General features: G+C 50.6%; 1 protein-coding gene across 2 annotated transcripts in view; it reads left to right on the forward strand.

Moving 5' to 3' along the window:
• Positions 1-225: 225 nt before the first annotated feature.
• Positions 226-17735, forward strand: part of EPB41 (erythrocyte membrane protein band 4.1) — a 202852-nt gene continuing 185342 nt past the window's right edge. The window contains exon 1 of one of the 2 annotated variants that reach the window (XM_086716229.1): positions 226-418. The gene's annotated coding sequence lies outside the window, so the exon portion shown is untranslated. Of the gene's footprint in view, positions 419-4727; positions 5349-17735 lie in introns of those variants that run through there. The other variant, XM_086716222.1, reaches the window with a different exon arrangement.

The raw sequence follows: 17735 nt of genomic DNA on the forward strand, positions 1-17735 counted from the left end.
GAGCAGCATCACGTGACAAATTGCATCATACTTCTGCCGTATGACATCAGACACCACACCACCCAATCCAGGAACTCCCTACTCAGTCCTCTCCTGAGCCTTCGGATCAACCCGGGGCCGCTCAAGAGCTCGGCGTCCGGGTCAGGCCGCACCTGCAGCCCCAGCCCTTTCCCGGTTGCGACGACGCTCCTACTTCTCGGCACCGTCCGCTCCGCCGCCCCGCCGATTGGCAGTTGCTTGAGCCAATCAGAAGGTCTCCCGGGTCGGGGGCGGGGCCTCACTCCAGAGTTGCCCTGTCAGTGCAGGTGGAGGCCCCCGGCGGGGCAAAGTGGCAGGAACCTCTTAAAGGGCGAGAGCGGCGGAGAGCGAGAACGCGGCCCGGCCCGGCCCGGCCAGGTCCCCGCCCCGTCCGGCCCAGGTGAGCCTGGACCTTCTGGGGACGATCCTGGGTCCCCGGGAGGGACGGGGTGACGGACAGATGAACCCACTCCCAAGGGCCCGGGACGCCCCGGTAGGGGCGAGACTAGGGTCTAAGGGTCAGGGGAGAGGGTCTCTAGGAGTCCTGGCTTACAAGGTCCGAACTGGGGGTCGACAGGGGTCTGGAAGTCTCCAAGTTCAGGGTGCGGGGAGGGGCGCGGGCGAGAGGAGAGGGAGGTCCGGGGGTGGACGCTTGCCGCTGGCGGTCCCAGGCAGTGCCGGCCTCTCTGGCGCCGGGGTCCCGGCTTAGGTCCGCGCGGGCGGGTGTCTGCAGACTGCTGCGGCCCCAGGTGTCCCCCCCCCAGCCCCGCCCTGTCCGGCCCGCATGCTCCTGCCAGGCCCGCCGCAGCGCTGGCGGGAGCGGGAGGGCGGGCGGCGCGCAGCGGGAGGGGGCCCCCAGGGCCTGGAGCCCCGCGCCCGGCCCCTTACGTAACTGACTTCGGGTTTCCGGACTGAGGGACCCGAGAGCTGGGGCGCCTGCTCTGCCTACCACGGTGGCCCTCCCGTCACCGCCCCGGCCCACACGCTCCCTTCCAGGCTTGGTCTCGGGGACTTTCCTCTGTCTCTGGTCTCCCCAGTCTCTCTATCGCTCTCAGATTCCTGCTTGCTCTCATCCCCCGATTCATTGTGTCCCTCATCTCTCCTCTGTCTGTGTTCCTGTCCCTGTTCTCAGTCTTTCCCCGGGAGTTTTCTCGTCCTAACCTATACTTTCCGGCAGACCCCACTTCTTTTGGGGTAAAACAAGAGTTCTCCCCTCTGGCAAATTGGAGGCGGGGACTTGTCCAGACCAACCTCAGCCCTAGCTTGCCCCAGAAGGGGGGAAGGGTAGGACTATTCCGGTAGGGTTTGGGCGGGGGGTTATTTCAAGGCCCACAGTGTCTCCTGGCGTGGCAGTGGCTGAATGTGACCCCTCAAATTCCCGGACTAGGGCTGAAGGCAGCCCTTTCTCTGCTTCTAGAGCCTTTTTCTCCAGAAGGAGAAGGTTTGGGGAATGTCTGGCCGGGTTTGGTGCTGAGGGCAGCTGGGAGTCCCTGTGAGAACCGGCTGGTGTCAGGTCTGGGTCACACCTTCAGCTACTGAAGGGGAGAAGGAGGGGCCAGAGCACTGGCACAGAGCCCCTGAGGTTTTAGCAAGCTCCCTACCTTCACCCCAGTTACAGGCTTGGGCAGGAGGCTAGGGGTGGGGAGGGGATCAACAGGAGGAGGTCAGAGGACTTTTGCATGGGGGTAGGGAGAGGGTGGAGTTTGGGGTGACAGACTCTCAGGTCTGAGGAGCATGTAGTGGGTTCACCCCCTGCCTTCAAGGCCCTTCTGAGTGCCAGTGAGGCAGACACCTCAGAAATAACTCCTGTACCCTGCTGCTGTTGTGTAAACAGGGTGCTAGCGCAGCCATGAGGTGGGAAATGATTAATTCTGACTAGCACTGTGGAGGGAGAGACTTTGCAGAGAGAGGTGGAAGGTTTGGGAAGACGGGGATCCAGAAGCTTTAGGGAGCAGAGAGGTGGAAGGAAAGGTGACATCTGGTGCCCTGTAGGCTTTGCATGCAGCAGAACTGCGTTTAAATCTTGGCCCTGCCACTTTGCTGTGTGACCTTGCATGAATCACTTCACTTCTCTGAGTCCCAGGTTCTTCCTTCTCCAATAATCCAGACCTTACAGGCATTAGCAGCAGAATCAACTGAGGTAATAAGTGTGCAGTGACCAGAACGATAGCTGGTCTGGGAGTTGGCCAGTGGGGTGTTTTAAGAGTGGAGTGGGGAGGTCCTGAGGTTTCCTCTGTGTATTAGGGGGCAGGGCCTGCCCAGGCCCAGCAATGTGCGGTGCAGGTGGAGCACCTGCTTGTGGGGTGAAGAGGCACCACACCCATCTGTCTCTTGATCAGCCCATCCTTGCACTGCCTAGACTAGGCTGGCCTCCCTCTTGTAGGTTGCAGGTGCCAAGAGAAGCTCCCAGGGCTCCCAGGCTGCCCCACCCGCTAGGCCAGTGGGGGTGGGGCCCCTGGCAGGCCAGGGCCAGCACCCCCTCTGCAGAGTGGACCCTGGCCAGGAGCCTGGCTGGCTGTGCTGGGCAGGAACATCCCAGTCTGGCTGGGAAAATGCTGACGCTGTACAGGCCTCTGGAGGCCCAGAGCTCTGCTGGCTGGGGTTGCGCCCAGCTGATGGGACCCGGGCTGCAGGGTGAGACAGAGGCCAGGGTGGGAGTGAGGAAGGGAGATGCAAGGAGACACCTCTGGAGGGGGAGCCTGAGCAGAATTTCTCTGTGGAACCGAAGAGGAACTGCGTGGGTTTGTCCCTAAGCCCTTCCTGAGCACCACATATGGGTCTGCTAGCCACAGAGCTAAACAGGATACCCACAAAGGGCTCGCCACAAAGGTCATGGTGGCCTGAGATTTGTTGGGGGCTTGCAGAATGGGTCTTTATGATCGTTCCCTGGTGAGGGTGGGGCTTTCAGATTTTTCTTGGGTCCTGGGATTCTGATGTTTATTAGAGGGGGCAGGATTCTATTCCTATATAGTCTGTGGGCCCATTTTTTCCTCCCTGGGTCTCAGTTTCTCTTTGTGTGAAATGAGAAGGGGAGATGAGCTTAGAGCCTCAAAGGGTCTTGCAGCACCCATTATTATAGCCTCCAGGACATGCTTTGGGGCTTAGTCCACCCCACAGGAGGGGGAGGCGAAAGAATGGGGCAAGGGCAAGGTAGAGTGTGATGGGCCTTCATGTCCTGTTCTTGGCCTGTGTTCTCTAATCATAATTAGAGCCACATTTACTATCCACAGCGCTCTGTGCTAAGCCTTTAATATGCAGCATTAGCTAATATCCTTACAACCCCATGAGGGAATAGGTATTATTCCTATTTCTTAGGAGTTTAAGGAGGTGAATCTACTTAACCAGAGTCACACAGCTGGGAAGTGGCTGGCCTGGGATTTAAATCTAGGTTGTCTGACTCCAAAGCCCAGACTCAACTGAAAGGGGAGGCCACCACCTGGAAGGTACCAAGGCTCACATGATGCCGAGACTTTACCTCTGGAACCTGTCTGACTCTTTCTGGGTATGCTCAGAGCTCTGGGATATTTAGGCTGGGGAACTGGGGGCCAGGCTGTGCAGGTGCCCACCAGGCCCAGTGTGGGGGGGAGAAGAGCAGAGGGTGCAACCTGCAGGTCAGGACCCTACCCAAGGTTTCCTCAGAGGGCCAGCCGCACCCGACTACTGCCAAGGTATAAGAGCTGGGCACCAAAAGGCTACCTTGGATATGTGGCCCACCTTTGGACTTCCGTTTCTCCATCTGTAAAACATGGATTTTAGTAGTTGAGTGCAGACATTCCTTGGCCCATGGGTTTGTGGCTGGAGTTGGTGATGGGGTAAAAGGTTAGAGGCAGGGTCAGAGTAGCAGCGGCTGAGCCTGTGGAAGAAGAGTTGGGGTCAGGAACAGCTTGGATCCTGGGCTATTTGTAAGTATTTCAGATGAAGGGACTGATGCAGGAGAGGTTCCAAGTCTTGTGTGGGGCTGTGCACTGGGGGAAAAACACAAGGGGAGACCTGGAGAACAAAATCCAGGCAGATGCCTGTTGGAATCCTGGCTCGACCACTTACCTAGGTTTGGAGACATGAAGTGACACACCCAAGAGAGAGGAGTACCTTCCCTTCATTGTCCTCATATGTAAAATGGGAATAGGAATAATTTTGCCTTGGTCCACTTCCTGGGTCATTGTGAAGGTCAAAGGAGATGAGGTATTTGTAGCATTAGGTGAGAATGCTGGTTATTTTTCAGTCCAGAGTTGCAGTTCTGGGTTGCGTTTGTGGGGAGAGGGCACTTCTGACAGCCTCTGCTGAGATGCTGTACCCTGGGGATGTGCTAGAGAACAGCCCTAAGAATACCATCACCATTTATCGTCTGGTTACCATGTGCCAGGCACTGGGCCCAGAGCTTCACCTCTATTGTCTCTTTTAATCTGTATGTTGTCAGGTAGGTGGTGGTCTGGCCCACACTAGGTCCCTCCAAAACCCATGCCTCCAGCTCCCTGTAATGACAGTAGCTAACAGTTATGAACAGTGTACTGTGTGCCAAGCATTGTGCAAAGCGTTTTTTATATATTAAGTCATTTAATCCTTACAACTGCCCTGGAGGTGGGCACTAATGCAATCAATCCCCATTTTACAGAGAAAAAATTGAGGCACAGAGAAGCTGAACCCTCATATCACAAAGTTAGTGAGTGAGGGCCAGGGTTTGAACCCGGGACTCTTTTTTAAGTTTATTTATTTACTTTGAGGGAGACAGAGCAAGTGCAAGTGGGGGAGGGGTAGAGAGAGAGAGGGAAAGGGAGACAGAGGATCCAGAGAGCCTGGTGTGGGGCTTGAACTCACAAACCGTGAGATCATGACCTGAAGTCAGATGCTTAACTGACTGAGCCACCCAGGTGCCCCCCAGCCTGGGTTCTTAAATTTCCTCCTTGAAGCACTCACACAGTTGTAATCCATTCGTAAATTACATGATCTCCTTCTCACTGAACCATAGGCTCCATGAGGGCAGCAGCCATGTCTGTTTTCATCCTGTATCCCCAACACCTAGGTGTTGAGTTAATATTTGTCTAGAGGGATCTTGCTGCCTCCAGTGGGCTGGGTCCTAGGAGGAGCTCTGGGTGCAATATCAGATTATCAGATTGCTGACTAACAGGGTACCTGCCCTAGCAGAACCCCAGAGGCAGATACAGAGGCAGAGGCAGGATCTCCCCCTGCTCAGGATGAAGAGGGGCCCCAAAGAGCTTATTGGGTGGTTGTGCCTGTGTCTCATTTCTGTCCTTTGCTTCCATGTGCCCCTGCGGTGATGGCTCCACGACTTCTCCCTGACGGGCTGTATGACCCCGACCGGCTGCTGCTGGGTGAGTACTGGTTTGGCTAAATGACTGCCTCTGGGGCTTGATTCTAATGCATGTCCTGTAGCTCCCAGGCCACTGGGAGGTGTAAAGGGAGCCCAGCAGTAGGGGTGGAGGAACTGAGGGAGGGCATTCTGTGAAGTTTGGGTCCTACCACAACCAGCTGACTTCTTTCCAGATGCTTAACACACTGGCTGATTTTTGAGACACGTAACACAATGCAAAGGTCTTAGGGGCCAGACTGGTCAGGAATAGAATCCTCATTCTGCACCTGGTAGCTGGGTGGCTCTTTGCATGTCAGTTTCATGTCTGTAAAATGGGAATCTCAGTGTCTACCTGACACGGTATGTTTGTTCTTTTCTTTATGTAAGACCCCTGAGGGCAGGGATCTTTGTTTATTTATTCACTGTTATATCTCCAGCATTCAGGGTATAATGGCATGTAGTATGTACTCAATGAATATTTCTGAACGAATGAGCATATTTATTCATTCACTGTCACTATGCCCCATCAATGTGCTTTGTATTGGATTAAATGGCTAATGGATATAAAATGACCAACATCAAAGGGGCTCAGTGAAATGTGTTCTGTCTTTGCTCACTAGACTGTGAGTTCCTTCAGGGCCAGGGCTCGGTTAAGTGAGCTCTGGGTCCTCTGAATTGAGGGTGGGGCCTTTAATCAGCAGAGAGAGGGCCTTCGCAGGGCCTCTGCTTAGAACTGGGGAGAGAGGGACAGAACCTCTAGGTGTCATCAGAAGAGAGGGGCAGCTGGGAAGGTCTGGGGCTGAAGGAGGGAGGGGTGAGGAGGGACTCTGCCCCCCAGTACTGCCACTAACCTTGCTGTGTGACAGTGGACAAGCCATTGACTTCTTTGTCTTGGAGACCTCGTCTGCAACATGCATATCATAACACTTCCCCCACATGGGCGTGGGAAGGAGCCGGTGAGAAGTGCCCAGTACAGGGCCCTGTTTGGTAATTATTGGTTTCCACCCAGTCCTGAACTCTTTCTGGGAGGGGGCTAAGTAAAGTATACCTTTATTTACCTCCATTCTACTATTTTAACTTCCCACCCAGCCGGGACTAGAATCTAGGAGTCAGGAGCCCCAGACTCTCAAGCAGTCTGGCCAGGGCCTGGGCTAAGGGCTGGGCTCTACCCAGTGTGAAAGTAGGTCCCATTCTTTTGCTGTGTGACTTGATTCAGTAACCTACCTTCTCTGGGCCTTGGTTGCCTCACCTACAAAAGAGGGTTAATAAAGAACACTTCCCTGGAAGAATTATTTAATGAGCGAATGGGTGGATCAGGCATTATTATTACTATTACTTTTGGGTCGGGCTGAGGAGGCTCCAAGGGAGGGCCCTGGAGAATTACATCCCATCTTGGCCTTGGGATCCTGGGAGTCTCTAGTCATCATATGTATTATTGCCTTCAGATGTTTCTCATATGCTAGGTGGGTTGTTATATGCTATTTCAGATGCATTATCTCATCTGGTCCTCCTGGCAATCCAGGCATTATGGTCCCTGCTTTGCAGATGTGGGAACCGGTACTGAGTAAATCAAGTGAGTTACCCAGACTCACATAGTTATTTAGGGGTAAACCTGGAGCTCAGACCCAAGTCTGCTCAACCCAAGGCCCAAATTCTTAAGGGGGCAGGGACTGTGCCTGATTCTTCTCTATCTCCAGTGCTCAGCACAGGGCTGGTGAGGGCTACAGGACTGTTTGCTGAACGCACAAGCACATGCGCACACAGTGTACCCCACCCAGGCCGGTGCTGTAAGAGTTTTGAAGAGAGGAGACACCAGAAAGCAAGAGAAGGCCAGATAGCATAGTGGTTGAGAGTCAAACAGATCTGGCTTTGCATTCCACATCTATTGCTTACCAGTGTGACCTTGAGCAAGACATTTAACCTCTTGGAATCTCAGTTTCCTTATCTATAAAATGGGGATAATAAAAGAACCTGTGTACCTCCTAGAGTCCTTGTGAGGATTAAATAATGCAATGAGGTACATGCTGAGCAATGTAATTATTATTATAGTTATAGCTTTGGGTGTTATTTTAGGATCCCTCTTGGGATAGTGGAGATGAGGTCTGGGAGGGGCCTGCTGGGGACAGGCAGGTAGCAACCTAGTCTGACAGGTTCTGAAAGACACCAGTGGGTGAAGGGAGGGAAGAGGCCTCTTGGAAGTAAGGACACACCTCTCTTTCCTACCCATCTGCTTTCATTCGTACGCACTTTGTGCCAGGCCCTGTGCCGGGCATGGGGCACAGAGATCAATCTGTGTGGTCTCTGCCTCCTCGCCCTGTCCTAGCTCAGAGTCTAGCTGGGGAGAAAGACACAGAACTACCAACTCCACCTTTGACTGATGCACCGAAATGTGAACCGTGAATATCTTTTCAGGCAAAGACCAGGAGAAAGGGCATTCCTAGTGGAAGGAACTGTTTTGCCAAGGTACAGAGTCATGACCTGCCCTTGTGGGATTGCAGCTAGAGGGACAGGCTCAGGAGAGTTAGGGGGATTTGTCCCAGAGGCAGTGGGGAGCCATCAGATATGAAGCCGGGGAACAACATGATCAGGCTCATATTTGGGGAGGGTCGCTTGATTCGGAGGACTAGTGGGAGAGGAGAGGTAGGGGCAACTCTCCAGGTGAGGGACGCTGAAATGGGGCCTGGGACTGAGCTATGGGATGGGGAGCACGTCTGTTTAGGAGGCCGAGCCAGCAGGATGTGATAACAGACTGCAGTGGGCAGGCAGGAGAGGAAGGAGGTGGGGTCTGTGGGGCGGATGGGGCCTGCTGGGGTCTCTGGCGAAGGGACATACCCAGGAAGACGAGTCCAAGAGGGGTTGGGGGATAAAGCCACTTGTCTGCTTTTTGTCATCCTCTGTGTCGGTTCCCGCAGGCAGCAGTTATGTCTTAGCTGGACACTCGGGCAAGACCTCTGGCCACCAGGGCCCATGTCCCCCACTCCTGCCTTGGGGCCCCTTGTGGTGACCCTGGCTGGTTTGGCAGGGATGAGGGAGCTCTTTGGGGTGGGGGCCAGGCAGGGACCTGTGTGGTGCAGAGAAGGCCTGGCTTCCGGCTCTACCAGTGTCACGTCACTGAATGTCTGCGTGACCTCTGGAAGTCACTCCCTCTCTCTTGCCCTCCTTTTCTGAGCCTTGAGAGAGAGGACAAGAAAACCTGTTTTGCCTGCCTCAAAGATTCAGTGATAAAACGCACTTAGAGACAACAAACACTTACTGAGCACTGACTGTGTGCAGGGTTCTTAGGGGCACAAAGATGACTCAGGTGGGGTTCCTGCCACTCTGGGTGCTTGAAGCACTTCTGCGTGAGCTCAGGTGAGTGGGTGGTTAACTCCTTCTAGGCATTGGGTAGTTGAGCTGGGATTTGAAGGGTAAGCAAGAGCTCTCTAGGCGGGCAGTGGAGAGAACAATTTTGTAAGCATAGGGAACATCATGTGTGAGGGCTTAAAGCCACGTAATGTGCTCAGGGCACGTTTGTACCGTAGTTTGGTATGGCCGGAACAGAAAGGGAGAGGCGATGCTGTGACAGGAGTTGAGGCTGGGCAGGGGAGCAGGGCCCAGATCATACAGGGCTTTGGGGACAGTCACTTTGGAGGTGATCACCCTCGTAACTGCCGGCTCTCCTGAGACTGCTAGGGCCCTTTCCACCCTGCTCCCCCTATCCCCCCACCTCACCCCCACCCCAGTCAATCCCAGTGGCTGCCTCTCATGGGAGTCAACAACCTGGGTTCCCTGCCAGCTCTGCCGCTTATGAGCTGTATGGCCGACCTTCAGTCACCTGCCCTCTCTGCACCTCAGTTTTCACCTCAGTAAAAGGGACAGCAGGCCCTCCTCATGTGGACAGGCAGTGGTTTCAATGAGAAAATCCTCACCAATGGCCTTGCACAGTCTCCCTGTACTGGGCACCCATGAAAAGGAGCTCCAGTTCAGCCATCATTATTTGGATTCCTCAATCTCCTTGGTCCTGCCCACTTTCTTCCCTCCCCACCCCCCCCACCCCCCCCCACTTTCCTGGCAGCTGGCTGTGGCCAACAAAGGGAGGAAAGGATTAAGAAACAAGCCCAAATCTCTTGAGGGGTCCTGGCCCACTGCCGAGCTCGCCCCCTCCTGCCCCTTGCCCTCCTTGGCCCCAGGCCCAAGGACTCTCAGTCTTGAGGCCTGGGCTCCCCCCAACTCCCCATCTCAGGGGCCCCTTCCTGGCTGGAGGCCAAAGCCAGCAGTAGCCTTGAAACAGGGACAAATATTTTGAAAATCTGTGGCTTTATTTTTTCCCCCTGGAAGATGATCCCCAGGCCCTTTTTTTTGGGGGTGATGGGAAGGAGAGTAAGTGTGATGTCCTGTATCTGTGGGAGGCCCCATAGTCTGGGCAGAACTGGATCCCTGAGCCTCCTGCATTTTATAATAAAGGCTTCTGAGCAAGTCCTTTTTGGTATACATGCAAGAGCCTCAAATCAGAGAGGGTGGTAGATGGTGCAGGGTCACACAGCAGGAACCCAGGTCTCCGGGCCCTTGTGGCACTACCCTATGAATGAGTGTGATGAGGTGACCTTGGCTGTCACTTCACCTTTCTGAGCCTCAGTTTCCTCTGCTGTAAAACGGGGCTGATTTTACTGTGAGGATTAACAACAATGTAGATAAAGCACTCAGTTCAGTCCTGAGCACTATGAGGCTTCAGTGGTCGGTACGAAGTATTAATGCTGTTATAAATGCTGTCCAGAACCTTCTTCTGTCCTGTTTCTTCCCAGTCTAGGGACTTGAAGTATTTGACACAGTTTAAGGTTGAACAAATGACACCCAGTAAATTGGTTTCAAAGCCAGAGGCTCAGGATCTTTTACCCTCCTCCCCCGTTCCCCCCTCTTCTGGTTGGCTGGAACACTCTAGCCTCACCCTCGGCCTGGTTTTGGCCCCTGCCCCCAGCCCACCTCTGCCCTCTTGGCGCCAAGCCTGCACTGTCTCTCTTCCAGGAGCTGCACGGGGACAGTTTCCTTTCTGCAGCCGCCACTGGTTAATGCCACTGCAAGCACTTTGGGAAGGCAGAGTAGGAAGGGTCCTGCATTACCCAGGCCAAGGCTGAGGGGGCAGAGGTGGAGTGTAAGCTCCCTGCAACCGTCCTCAAGGAGCTAGGACAAGATTTCTGCAGAGGCAGGGAAACAGGCAGGCACAGGAAAGAAAACCTGGTCCACAGCCCCCATGTGGTGGAGTAGGAGGGAGGCCAGATGGGGGGGCAGAGGGGGGGGGCTGGAGGGCTGCGCCCCTCCCTAGCTCTTCACCTGCCCTTGCTGAGCCTCCGTTTTCTGGTTTATAAAAGGAAGGGGATGGATTGATGTCAGAGGTTTCTACTAATATTATAGGATTAAAAGAAGGGATTTGGGAGCAGACAGACCTCGGTTTAAATCCCAGCTTCACCACTTACCAGCTGTGGGACCTCTAGTGAGTTCTACCTCACTGAGCTTTAGTTTTCTTACTAATAAAATGAGAAAAATATTAGCACCTTCTCTTAAGATTACCTAAGGGGGGCTGAATTAGGTAATTCAGGTAAAATACTCAGTCCACAGCTAGCACATTGGAATTATTGTTGTTGTTATTCTATAATTAGTAGAGACAAGAAGGCCAGCCAGCAAGCAGTTCATTGGAAGGGCATGACTTGAGAAATTAATTTGTTCATTCTTTAATTAACTCGACAAATACTTAGGATTTGCATGGGCAAGACATAGAGAAGAGAAGCAGGGAGGCACCAACAGGCTGGGGCCAAACAGACCTGCCTATTCTAGCTGTGGGATGTGGATCAGTTACTTCTCTTCTTTGGGTCTCACTCCCTCATCTGTGAGATGGTGATCTTTACCTCCAGAGTTGTCCTAAGGCTTAAGAGAGTTCAGGTACACAGTGGGTGATTAGTCTGTGTATGGTTCCTTTCTTCTCCCAGCCCTGTTAATGACTGGATCTATGATCTCAGGCAAGTCCTTGAATATACCAGGCACACTTCCACCCCAGGGCCTTTGCACTTGCTATTCACTCAGTCTGGAACTCTCTCCCTCCAAATACTTTCATGACTTGCTGTCTCATGTCCTTAATTTTTTTGTTTATTTTTATCTTTTTAAATGTTTATTTATTTTTGAGAAAGCATGAGTGGGAGAGGGGCAAAGAGAGAGGGAAGAGAGGATCCGAAGTGGGCTCCATGCTGTCAGCAGCAAGCTGGAAGTGGGGCTTGACCTCAACGAACTGTGAGATCATGATCTGAGCTGAAGTTGGTGCTCAACCGACTGAGCCACCCAGGTGCCCCTTTAAGAAGGTTTAAATGTCACCTTCTTAGAAAGGACCTTCCTATCGTATTTAAAATGGTAACACCCTTTCCTACCACAACACGAACATTCTCTATCTTCCCTCCAGGCCTACTTTTTTCTCTCCATAGCACTTATCATCCTTTGACATACTATATTTTATGGAATATTTGTTTATTGTTTGTCCCCCACCCCCACCCCCCGTCACCTGCATTGGAATGGTAAGCTCAGTGATGACAGTGATTTTTGTCTGTCTTTTTCAGTGTTATTCCCGTGTACCTAGAAAAGTGTTTGGCTCATAGTAGGTGCTAAATAAATATTTGTGGAGTGAATTAATGAAAACATGAAGCCTCTTCTCTCTGGGTCTGGCACCATGCTATGCAGATAAATAATTCTCAGTAAATAATTGTATTCAGTGGCCATCATCCTCTCCATTTGCCAGATAATACTTTGTCTGGGTCAACCCTAAAGCCCTTTGCTTCTGACATTTTCTGCCAGGGCATCAGTTTCATTTGGAGTACCCAAATCTTTTGTTCCGGAGCCTGAGCTATGCAGAATTTCTAGTTGGGGCTGTTTGGCTGTTGGGCCCACAATGGTTATTATGTCATTATTGGTAATTAGCACATAGGCCCAGAGGATTGAGCTTTTTGTTTTTCAGCAGAAATCACAGCAGAAAGCTATGCCAGTCAGGGAAGCCCAGGCCTCAGGCAGCTTCCTCTGTAACTCCCCCCTTCCCAGCTATGGGTCCATCCCTTAGGCAGACCAAGACCGAGGTGTCCAAAGCTAGGGGCATCTGGGCTACCAGCTCAACCGCTGTCTTCCGCAGGTAGTATCCTGAAAGTTTCTCCTCCACACCCTTAGCTCTCTATGCCTGGCCTGGTATAGCAGGGGTTCCCCGTTGCCCCTGGGGAAGCTCGGTATAAGGTTTCTAAATATCCAGTGGACAGGGGCATTTTCTGATGGTCAGGATACAGTATTATGGGTGGAGGAAATAATCCTGGGTTTAACACTCCGGAGCCTGCGTTCAAGTCCCTGCTTAGCTGCTTGATTGTTGGGTCACTACAGGCACGTCACTACCTCTTGCTAGGCCTCAGCTTTCTCATCTGTCAGAGATAAAGACATCTACCTGGCCTCACTGGAAAGAGAGGCGGGATAGTGTGGTGGGCAAAGGATAGGGTTCTGGAGTCAGACAAACTTGGCTTCCCAACCATAGCCCTCCCTAACTACATGACATTGGGCAAAGTGCCTCATCGCTCTGACTTCAGTTTCCAAAGCTGGAAATTCTCAACTAAGAGAATGTGGGTAAGGTACATAGGCACCTAGTGAGTGAGCCGTATATCTTTGCTGGCATTAGTACAATGACCACTGTGGAAATGCAGGCAATCTGTAAACTGTAAGAAGCGTACTAGCAGTAAAGCCAGGCAGAGGTGGATCTGAATCTCAACTTGGACACTTATTAGCTGGGTGATCATGGGTAAGTTTTTTGCCTTCTCACCTGTAAAATGGGAATTACAGTCATGCTTTCTTCAAGGAACTGTTGTGACAGTTCAGTGACATATTGCAATAAGAAGTACTTAGTACACAGCGTTTGGCACACGTTTCCCCCATATTATAGATGAGGAAGAGGGCAGAAGTGACTTGCTTAGACTCATGTAGCATCTCAGTGGTGGAACTTTGATTTGAACTCAGGTCTGTCTGCCTTCTAACTTCTTACCATCACCCATTTATGGGATGATGATAATGACGATTGTTCTTATTGTCAGGGGACCCATCTCATTTATTCCGTGATCCCCAGTGACTACACGAAGGGGGTGCTCAGTCCTGCCTGCTTCCCTGTAACTCCTCCTTTGCCCTCTCCTAGGTGAGGGTTGCACCAGGCTGACTTTAACAGGTTTAGAAGGGGCCAGGCTAGCTGGTGGCACGGAGTCTTTCCCCATGTTTCTTGGGAAACCCTCTAGACCTAGAAGATACCTGGTCCCGGGGAGAGAGAATTAATGGGTTAAGCTTGAGTGAGCTGGAGGCTTTGCTGGATCAGGGCCATCAGACTCATTCCAGCTGGCAAGAGAAGGGGTTTGGGGAGGGTCACTGGAGGCCAGATCCTTGAGTCCCGCCTTGAATGTCCCAGGGCTGTAGTCAGAAGTAGTCACAACAGCCTTTCCTTGGAGTCCTGGGACAGATGTTGGTATTGCTCGTTCATATCATTTCCAAACTGCTCTTCTGAGAGTGCTATGAAAGCAGCGCACAGCAGAGGACAGTGGCATCAGACGGACCTAGTTTAAGCTGTGTGAGGTTGTGAAAATCACCTCACATTTCTAGGCTGTAGTTTTTTTCAACTGCAATTGAGGGTGATATTACTTTGTAGGATTGTGGTGAGTCTTAATGCAGTAAATGCATATAAAGTACTTACTATGTGCCTGGCGCATGGTAAATACCTAATAAATGCTGTTATCATTAGTTTTATTAATAAATTATTTCTAGGGGTGCCTAGGGGTGCCTTGGTTAAGTGTCCAACTTCAGCTCAGGTCGTGATCTCACGGTTCCTGGGTTCCAGCCCTGCATTGGGCTCTGTGCTGACATTTCAGAGCCTGGAGCCTGCTTCAGATTCTGTGTCTCCCTCTCTCTCTGACCCTCCCTGGCTCACGCTCCATCTGTCTCTCTCTCAAAAATAAATAAACATTAAAAAAAATTTATTTTTAATAAAAAAATAAATGATCTCTAAGGGCCCTTCCAGCTCAGACATTCCTAGGTTTTTATGGCTGTAGAATTTAGCCTGGATTGCAGCTTTGGAAGGGAAAAGTAGGTGGGCTCAGAAGAAGGCAGGGAACCACAGAATCCAGGGTCAGAAGCCTTGCATTCAAGTTTGGGATCTGCCACTCTTTGCTGTGTGACCTTGGACAAGTGCTTTCCAGTTTCTGTACCCATTTCCCAATCTGTTTAAAAGTTAGCAGCTTGGGCTTGATGGTCTCTAAGGGCCTATCCAGTTCTAAGATTCTGTGAATCTAGAGGCCTAGAGGAATCTCTTAGCTACCGTCTACTGGGTCCTCTTTTACCTTTTCAACTTCCTTTCCTTCTGCTCTTGTGTCTTGGAGTGTCTCCACAGCAAAAAGGACATAACTTGCCAACTCCAATGTATGTATTTCAATCACATTTTTTGTTCTTATTGTGTTAGGACTGAGCTTAATGCAATTATTGTAAGCAAAGTGGTTGTGTCAAAGAGGTCAAAGCCTGCTCAAATACAAAAGATAAGATATTGTATGAAATTACTGCATATGCTGATTTCCTTTGCCTTTATCTCAAAAAATGACCAGAACAGGCAGACCTGTGTGCTATAGTTAAAAAAAAAAATATGTTGCAGTCAATGCAGCCTAAAAAAAAATAATCATGAGTATGGTTAGATAAAAGGATGTTTACTGAGTATAAAAGATTAAAATGGGAAATAACCTAAATGCCCAACATTTAGATTTAACTAAACTGTGGTATATCCACTTGAGAGCACTGTTAAATGTCACAATACAGTATATTATTAGGTGAAAAAGTCAGTTCCAAAACAGTATGATCTAAAACAAACAAAAAACCAAAAAAAAAAAAAAAAAAACAAACCAAACCCCACAAAAAACCACATTAGGTTGAACTATACACTATGGCTGCTATTTGATCATTTTTAACTTATAAAATCAGCAATTTCATATGATTTAATTTAATACACATAAAAAAGTATATGTATAACAAAAGGTACTAGAAGGGAAGTCCCCCACCAAAATATTGATGGTGTTCTTTCTTTTTTTTTTAAGTAAAAAAAATTTTTTAAATGTTTATTTTTGAGAGAGAGAGAGAGTGTGCTTACGAGTATGCTAGTCGGGGAGGGGCAGAGAGAGAGGGAGACACAGAACCCAAAGCAGGCTCCAGGCTCTGAGCTGCCAGCACGGAGCCCGACACAGGGCTCAAACTCACAGACGTGAGATCATGATCTGAGCTGAAGTCAGATGTTAACCAACTGAGCCACCCAGGTGCCCTTCTTTTTTTTTTTTTAATGTTTATTTATTTATATTTGAGAGAGAGTGTGTGTGCGCAGAAGTGGAGGTAGGCGCAGGGAGAGAGGAGAGAATCCCAAGCAGTCTCCAGGCTTCAGTGCAGAGCCTGCGGTAGGGCTCAAACCCACAAACTGTGAGATCCTGACCTGAACTGAAATCAAGATTCAGATGCTTAACCAGCTGGGCCACCCAGGCATCCCGATGGTGGTTATTTCTGATTGATGGTTTATGATGATTTAATTTTTTCTTTTTATTGAACTATATTTTTTTCCTTTTTTTTTTTTTTGAAGATTTTATTTTTACTAAATCTCTACACCCACCATGGGACTCGAACTCACAACCCTAAGATTGAGAGTCTCACACTCCACTGACTGAGCCAGCCAGGTGCCCCTTATTTAGCTATATTTTCTACGACCAATTCAAATACTACTACTAAAAATAATTGCCTACAAAGTCATACCATTGTATGAATAGTAATTTTCCTGCCTTATCATAGCTTGTTTACCATTTGTATTTAAAAGGTCTAAATAACTGCAATGTTATGACCATGGGCAGAACGGAAAGACAACTATTCTTCATGTACTTTTGTTACAAGGATTGGTTTTTATTCAATAGTGACTGGTGAGAACACTTTCCTGGTAGGCCCAGCTTTTCAAAAAGCCCTCTTCATCTTAAGCCACCCCCCACAACAGACACATATTTTCCATGAGCCCTATCACTGGGGCGTAAGGCCAGCTGTGTCCCTAATCCGCCCACGTCCCAGATTTGGGAATGGTTCGGACTCCAACTGTTCCCCCACGCTACCCCCACTCTCTCCCAATCTCATCTCTTCCAGGTCATCGGAGGCCCCATATAACCCTCCCTGGCCTTCCCTGCTGGTCACCACCTAATTTCACCATCTAATTTCACCCTTTCCCGTGCAGCTGGTGTTTGAGCCCAGTTTGCAGTGGGAAAGGATTAAGACCCTTTCATGCCGTCTTTTTCTCTTTTTTCTTAGTGCCCTTGACCGCTCCAGGGGCTGACAGGCAGCTAGCAGGGCCTGTATTCCCTAGGAAGGAACAGGAGGGGTGGTGGAGGAGGCAGCGGCGGGCTCAGCTGGCAGGCGGGATAGAGATGGCCCCTGGAGACCCCAACCTGGGGCTTGGAGCATGGCACAGCCGCCATCCAGATGTGAGCATGGAGCAGGCAGGGAGGGAGCTGAGTTTCTGCCTAGAAAATTAGACTCAGGGATGATGCTTGGGACCTTTACCCTTGGAACCCAGGGGTTGCCTCTGCAGGGTGAACTAGAACTAGATGTCTGGTTTGTGGAGGAGTCTTTTTAGAGGGCAGATGGGCATATGGGTATGGGTAGTTTCTCTGCCTTCAGATTGGGCATTACTTAGCCCCCCACTACCTACTATGTGGGGGGCCCAGCTACGCTCAGGGATTGAGCACTTTGCCTAATAGGTGATGGTGTATAACCTAATTAATAACAAAACCAGTCATACATGCATAGTACTTTACAAAGTCCTTTCATGTCCAGGCTGAGAATTAAATTTTTTTTTTTTCAACGTTTTTTTTTTTTTTTAATTTATTTTTGGGACAGAGAGAGACAGAGCATGAACGGGGGAGGGGCAGAGAGAGAGAGAGAGAGAGAGAGAGACACAGAATCGGAAACAGGCTCCAGGCTCTGAGCCATCAGCCCAGAGCCTGATGCGGGGCTCGAACTCCTGGACCAAGAGATCGTGACCTGGCTGAAGTCGGACGCTTAACCGACTGCGCCACCCAGGCGCCCCCAGGCTGAGAATTAAAAAGGAAGACCGGAATTCAGGTCTCTGATACTCTTTTTTTTTTTTTTTCCCAGATGTTTATTTTTGAGATGGGGGTGTGTGTGTGTGGGTGTGGGTGGGGGAGGGAGAGGGAAGGAGAAGGGAAAGGGCAGAGAGAGAGGGAGACAGAGAATCCCAAGCAGGCTCAGCCATGTGGGGCTCGAATTCATGAACTGTGAGATCGTGACCTGAGCTGAAATTAACCCACTGAGCCACTCAGGCGCTCCTGGTCTTTGATATTCTAAAGCCTGTGCC

This window comes from Puma concolor, chromosome C1 (assembly GCF_028749965.1).
Source record: "Puma concolor isolate L17-30 chromosome C1, mPumCon1.1.hap2, whole genome shotgun sequence".
Lineage (NCBI taxonomy): Eukaryota > Metazoa > Chordata > Mammalia > Carnivora > Felidae > Puma > Puma concolor.